Here is a 6,895-nt window from a genome sequence, read left to right as displayed (position 1 = left end):
GAAATTTTTTGTGTACACGTGGCCACGCAAATGAACTCAGACCTCCACAGGAGTTGGTCTGAGAGTGGTTTTCATGGTTTGTTTCCTCATCCAAGTCATCGGTGCACTGTGAACAGAAGGTTTGACTCGGTTCTTTTCAACTTTCGCTTGACTTGTTTTGGTCCTCAAGGCTTTTTGCTGACAGGTCAGAAAGCTCACAAAGCAACAGTAATGGTTGTCTGGCTGGTGTGTGTGTCTGACATTCTTGTGTAAGAAGTGGGGTTGTTGTGAAGCGTCTAGTGTGTTGGTGCAGTGTTCTGTGCCTGTCACGTCTCACTCTCAACTTTCACCGCTGGCTAGCAGAAATGTGAACAGGAGAGCCGAGCGCATAAGTCTCTCCCTGCCAGTACATAGCCTCTGCAACAGCAAGCCCTATGTAGTGCCTCCTAGTGGCGACACACGGTAACTGCGTACACCTTGGACCCTGGCTGAACTACAAGGGACTTGGAGGAGGTCTGGCCCCTAGACGTGTGGTATGCAGGCCCACCGGTGTGTGGCTATTCCCTGAGGCCTATGAACCAGCCCCCAGCTATGGGTTAAATAGTGCCACTGCCTGGTGGATACCTCGGGGGAGGAATAGGCCACAGGAGTAAAACCCTACACAACATCAACGTCTGCAGTGCTGTCGTGTTTTGGTTTTCTTGCCCTTTTGTATGTATTTAAGTGGGAGAGTACTGCTGGCGTTGTGTGTGGCTGCCGCTTCTCCCTCTCGTAGCCCCCCTTCCCATCCACCCCTGCATGTCTGTGTTATGCTTGTCTGTTGTCTTGTTTCCCCCCGTTTATTGTAAAGCCACTTTGAGTGTTAGAAAAGTGCTACATAAGATTGATTTATTATTATTAGTATTTTATTATTATTATTATTTAATTCGGATGATCCGCTGTGGCGACCCCTAACGGGAGCAGCCGAAAGTAGTAGTAGTAGATTATTATTTAATTAGACATTTGGTCAACTTATGAACGACTGAGAACATGATTTGCTGATTAATATGTTGGTGATTTTTTTCTCATTCATGAATGAAGTCATGAATCTCAGAAAGAACTAGAAAAGTAGAGTCCAGTTTCCTGCCAGGCGTATCTCCCCTTCTCTGGTACAGCATCAACTCAACAATGATGACAAAAAGTCAAGGCTGGTGGACGAGAGCAGAGCTACCCATAATCCAAAACACCGAAGGACTGATTTGTACAGGAACTGTTGTGGAAACACAAAGTGAAGTGGACAGTGGCCCCATCAGAGCAAAAGAGGACCATCCATCCATCCCTCCATTCATTATCCAAACCACTTATCCTGCTCTCAAGGTCACGGGGATGCTGGAGCCTATCCCAGCAGCCATTGGGCGGCAGGTGGGGAGACACACTGGACAAGCCACCAGTCCATCACAGGGCTGGCTGGCTGACACACATACACACACACACACACACACACACACACACACACACACACACACACACACACACACACACACACACACACACACACACACACCTAGGGACAGTTTAGTACAGCTGATTCACCTGACCTACATGTCTTTGGACTGTGGGAGGAAACCGGAGCACCCGGAGTAAACCCACACAGACACGGAGAGAACATATAAACTCCACACAGAGGACGACCCGGGACGACCCCCAAGGTTGGACTACCCCGGGGGTCGAACCCAGGACCTTCTTGCTGTGAGGCGACCACGCTAACCACTGCGCCACCGTGCCGCCCCCAACTGTTAGCTTTTACAAGCAAATTTCATCCAAAGGTCCAAAAGAGGACCATAACAATCTTTTTTCCATCACTGTATTGAGCTGGGCTGTAAAGTAAACCCTTGCAAGGGGGGTCCAAACGGGCTCCGCTTCCGCCTGTCGACAACTATTACGCTAACAATAATTTTAAAAAAGTATTTATTATTTTTTACAAATTACAATTACATAGGGTGCATATCATGATATTGTCTGTATTTTCAGAGTTAATATTGGCGTAAAAACAAAAAATATTTCAAAAAATCTATGCTGGTCCATACTTTTCTTTGTTATAAATGTCAAAACACAAAGGTTTGGGTTTTTTATGCCCACAATATCTTCTTTTTTTTAACTGAACATATTTTATTGGCATTTTAGGAAAATATAAAACAATGCATTAACATAAATTGTTCCATTATTGACCCCGTCCAACCCCCCCCCCCTTCCTCTACCCCCCCCCCCACCACCACCACTACTTAGTCTTTTGAGCTCCTTAGCTTAGGTCAAGGGACTATGATAATAGTAACAAAAATACATTACTGTTAAGGATAATAATATAATAATAATAACAAATGAGGTACATTAGTGTAAAACAAAGAGAACAAGAAAAAAATACTATATACACACACATACAAGCATAAATGAGAGCAAAGTGTACTGCGTATATGTATGGGCCATTACAGTGCATAATAAGTTGTTGGGAGATTTTCAATGTGCTACCAAACTGTAGGATTTAGCTGGTACGTCGTATTAATTGTCTCATCTGGGTAGTTATTCTGGGGGAAGGAGGTCAGACTCTTAACATAAGAGATCAGAGGCTGCCAATGACTGTAAAATTTGTCTGTCAAACCTCGTATGGAGAATTTGATCTTTTCCAACTCTAAAACAGACACGGTATCATGCAGCCAAGAAGTAGGAGATGGGGGTAACGGTTTCTTCTATAGTAAAAGTATTCCCCGACGGGCTATTACAGAGGTGAATGAGACTATATTGGCTTCCCTTACTGACATATTTTTGCCAGCTTCGGGTATACCAAATATAGCAGTCAGTGGGGATGGTTCTATTGCTTGTTTTAATATTACTGAAATGACTTGAAAGTAAGATTTCCAGTGCTCCCCGAGTCTCGGACATGACCAGAACATACGAGTGAGATTACAAGGAGCCTGAGAACATCTGTCACAGGTGTCAGCCATATTCGGGTCTATCCTGGCAAGTTTAGATTTACTATAGTGTGCCCTGTGAACTATTTTGAACTGCATGAGTTGACATTTTGCACAAGATGAACAAGATTTTATTTCTTTCAGCGCCTTAGCCCACCAATCACCAGGCATGATAATGCCAAGTTCTGTTTCCCATTCTGTTTTAATTTTCAGCAAAGCTGGAGGTGTATCTGGAGCTAGGAAGTTATATAAAAATTAGATATGATGTCTTGCCATTTTTGTCACCATTAAAAGGTTATCAGTTCCCAAAGAGGGTGGGTGGGGCATCTGGAAAAGAAGGTGTGTTTGATTTGAGGAAATGCCAGATTTGGAAGTACCTGAAGAGGTCAGATTGCTGTAGGTTGAAGGTATTACACAACTGAGCGAAGCTGGAAAATGTTCCTTCACTATAAAAATCACCACTTGTACTAAGGCCTTGTCTGTCCCAAAAAGAAAATCTGGTATCCATCTTAGCAGGTTTGATAGTTCATCATTACATAATGGGGTGTTAAGGGGGAGCGTGTTCCAGCCACAGTGTTGCTTGATTTGTTGTCAGATTTTCAAAGTGGATATGACTATTGGATTATCTGTGTATTGTTTGGCTTTAAGTCTATTAGCATGGCATACCAAAGCCTTTAAGGAGGAGGAGTAACATGAATGTGATTCCAGTTGGCACCACTCGGTTTCAGGATAGAAGGCCCAATGTACAATTTTTTGCATATTGGCTGCCCAGTAGTAAAATTGCAAATTTGGTAATCTCAAACCTCTCTCCGATCCACCCCTCTGTAATACGGGTTTTTGAAGCCTTGGAGATTTATTGCCCTATCTATATAAGGAAAACATACTGTTAATGCTATGGAAAAAAGGACCTAGCAAGGAAAAGAGGCAAGCATTGAAATAGGTACAGATATCGAGGGACAATATTAATTTTGGTACATTGTACTCTCCCTGCCAGTGTGATTTGCAAGCTGTTCCACCTCTGAAGATCTTCTCTAACTTCTGCTGTTAGCACAGAAATTTTTTTGTCAGATAATAGTGATATATTTTGGGAAATGTTGATTCCTAAATATCTAAAGGTTGTTGGGGAAAGAGTGACTGGCGAATCAGACTGTGTAATATCCCCTGCCAGCTGATTGGTGGGGGGGGGGTCACTTTTTGCTATATTGAGCTTATAGCTAGAGAAAGTGCCAAAAGTTTTGAGAGTGTCTAAGCTATATGGAATGGCTCTTTTTGGATCTGATACATAAAATAACAAATCATCTGCATACAGGGACACTTTATGCCCAATCCCCCCCCCTCATGATGCCTTTGATGAGTCTGTTGCCCTTAATTGCTATAGACAAAGGCATGATAGCAATGGCAAAAAGGAGGGGGGGCATTGGACGACACCCTTGGCATGTCCCCCGTGTTAAAGGGAAGAATTTGGACCTGATAGTATTAGTGCATATGGATGCCTGTGGAGAAGTGTATAGTAAACGCACCCAAGAGATAAAACCCTCTCCGAAGCCAAATTTTTCGAGGGAAAAGAACAAGTAGTTCCACCTGGTCAAAGGCCTTTTCGGCATCTAAGGAAATGACACCTTCTGGAACAGCTGTTAAGGTTGGAGAGAAGATTATATCAAGAAGCCGTCACACATTTGTGAATGAGTGACGGTCTTTGATAAACCCTGTTTGGTCTTCTGATATGACAGTGGGTAGAACAGTTTCAAGTCTGCATGCTAAAACTTTGGCAAGTATTTTGACATCCACGTTTAGGAGTGAGATAGGGTGGTATGATGAACATTTATTTGGGTCTTTTCCTTTTTTAGGTATTACAGAAATGGCAGCTTGATTGAGCGTTGGTGGTAATGTGCCTTGCAGCAAAGACTCATTAAACATCTCTAACAATAGAGGGGCAAGTTGTTTGGAGAACTTCTTGAAAAATTCCACAGAGAAGCCATCAGGCCCTGGAGACTTTCCACTTTGCATTGATGTGATGGATTTGGTTATCTCAGCTACACTAAGTGGAGCTTCCAGGTCGTTTTTATCTTCAATTGATAGGTTTGGGATATTTAGATTTGAAAAGAAATTTAGCATTTCAGAAGCATGACTAGGTGACTGTGATTCATAGAGTTGAGAGCAAAAAGACCTGAAGGTGTCATTGATCCCAGATGGGTCAGTTATTATTTGACCTCGTGTTTTCTATTCAAGTGATCATTTGTGAGGCTAACCTACTCTTCACCTGATGTGCAAGGAGACGGCCTGCTTTTTCCCCATGTTCATATAAAACACCTCATGTTTTGAGTAATAATTTCCTTACCTCCTTTTTTGATTGCAGATTAAATTCTGTCTGCATTTCAACTTTTTCTTTGTACAGTTCTGCAGTTGGAGTCAATGCATAACGTTTATCTAGTTCAGCCATTGATTTTAGTAGATTTTGTTTTTGTTCTTTTCTTGATTTGTTAATATGTGCAGAATATGAGATTATTTTGCCTCTAAGGACTGCCTTAAGAATCTCCCAGAGTAGACTGGGGCTAATATCATTAGTTTGGTTGGTTTCCAGAAACAAATCTATAGCCTGAGTGATACATATGCAGAAGTGAGACTTTGATAGAAGTGTGGAGTCAAGTTTCCAAGAATGGAATTGTCTGGGTTGAGATTTAAAATTCAGGTCTAAAGTTAGAGGAGAATGGTCTGAGTTTACCCTTGCCAAGTATTCAGTAGAGGCCACTGAGGGGAGAAGCGTTTTATCTATTAAAAATAATCTATGCGAGACTGAGACTTGTGAACTTGCAAAAAAAAAAGAGGAGAACTGCATATCTTTTGGGTGTAGGGATTGCCAAGGGTCAATATAGCTGTATTGATTCATGAATTGTGATAAAGTCTGTGCCATTTTAGAGGAGACTGCAGCTTCGGGGTTTGACTTATCCAACAGGGGGTTTATTACAGTGTTCATGTATCAAATAATGAGAATGTAATTTGGGTATTGAAGAAAGTAGCTTCTTCATGAAGACTTCATCATCGTGATTAGGGGCATAAATATTTAGTAACACCACTGGGTATTGACATAACGTGCCAACCACAATTCCATAGCGCCCATCATTATCACAAATGGTTTAAACAGGATTAAAAGGAAATTTTTTCTTAATCAATGTTCTACTCTTGTTTTAGCATTAAACTTGGAGTGAAATACTAAGCCTATCCAAGGTTGACTTAGTCACTGATGGTCAATAGCACGTAAATGGGTCTCTTGAAGAAAAATTATTTCTGTTTTAAGATCTTTTAGGTGGGAAAGTATTCTTGCTCTTTTTACAGGCCCAATTTATTCCCCCCACATTCTAGGAAATCATTCGGATGGTACGTCCCATACCATCATTTACATCACTTTTTTTAACTACTTTATTGATCCCCGTGGGGAAATTCTTCCTCTGCATTTAACCCATCCTAGCTTTGTAGCTAGGAGCAGTGGGCAGCTGCCGTGCAGCACCCGGGAAAAATTTGCGCCCAACATGGGGCTCGAACCCACGACCCTGAGATTAAGAGTCTCATGCTCTACCGACTGAGCTAGCCAGGCGATAAACCCTATACTTCTATCAAATTCTTGATTCTGCATATTACTATTGGGCATATGATAAACAGTTGCTTAAATCTGAAAGTGACTGTGATATAAGGAATGGACCCATATGTATTTGCCCCCAAGCAGATGAGAGGAGAAAAAAAGAAGATAAAATATAAATAAAAGAATGGAGTGCAGCGCCCCCCCCAATCCCTTCCTCACCCACCCATCCACACCTCCCCCTATGTCCACTCCCCCAATTGGGGTGAACTGCAGGTATATTACACTTCTTGAATTCCGGAAGCACATACCCAAGCATTCTACTCTTCTACCTTCTATTTGTAGAGAGAATCTAAGAGCATTCAAATTAACAAGCTTGGGTGCCTTCCTTTGGAGG

General features: G+C 42.1%; 1 non-coding gene across 1 annotated transcript; it reads right to left on the bottom strand.

Annotated features, from left to right (window-relative positions):
• Positions 1-6,443: 6,443 nt before the first annotated feature.
• trnak-cuu (transfer RNA lysine (anticodon CUU)) lies at positions 6,444-6,516 on the bottom strand. The gene has a single exon. It is a non-coding gene; the product is annotated as a tRNA-Lys (tRNA).
• Positions 6,517-6,895: the final 379 nt, after the last annotated feature.

The sequence above is a fragment of the Lampris incognitus genome, chromosome 21 (assembly GCF_029633865.1).
Source record: "Lampris incognitus isolate fLamInc1 chromosome 21, fLamInc1.hap2, whole genome shotgun sequence".
In the NCBI taxonomy this organism is placed as follows: Eukaryota; Metazoa; Chordata; class Actinopteri; order Lampriformes; family Lampridae; genus Lampris; species Lampris incognitus.
This window is presented reverse-complemented; position numbering and strand designations above follow the sequence as displayed.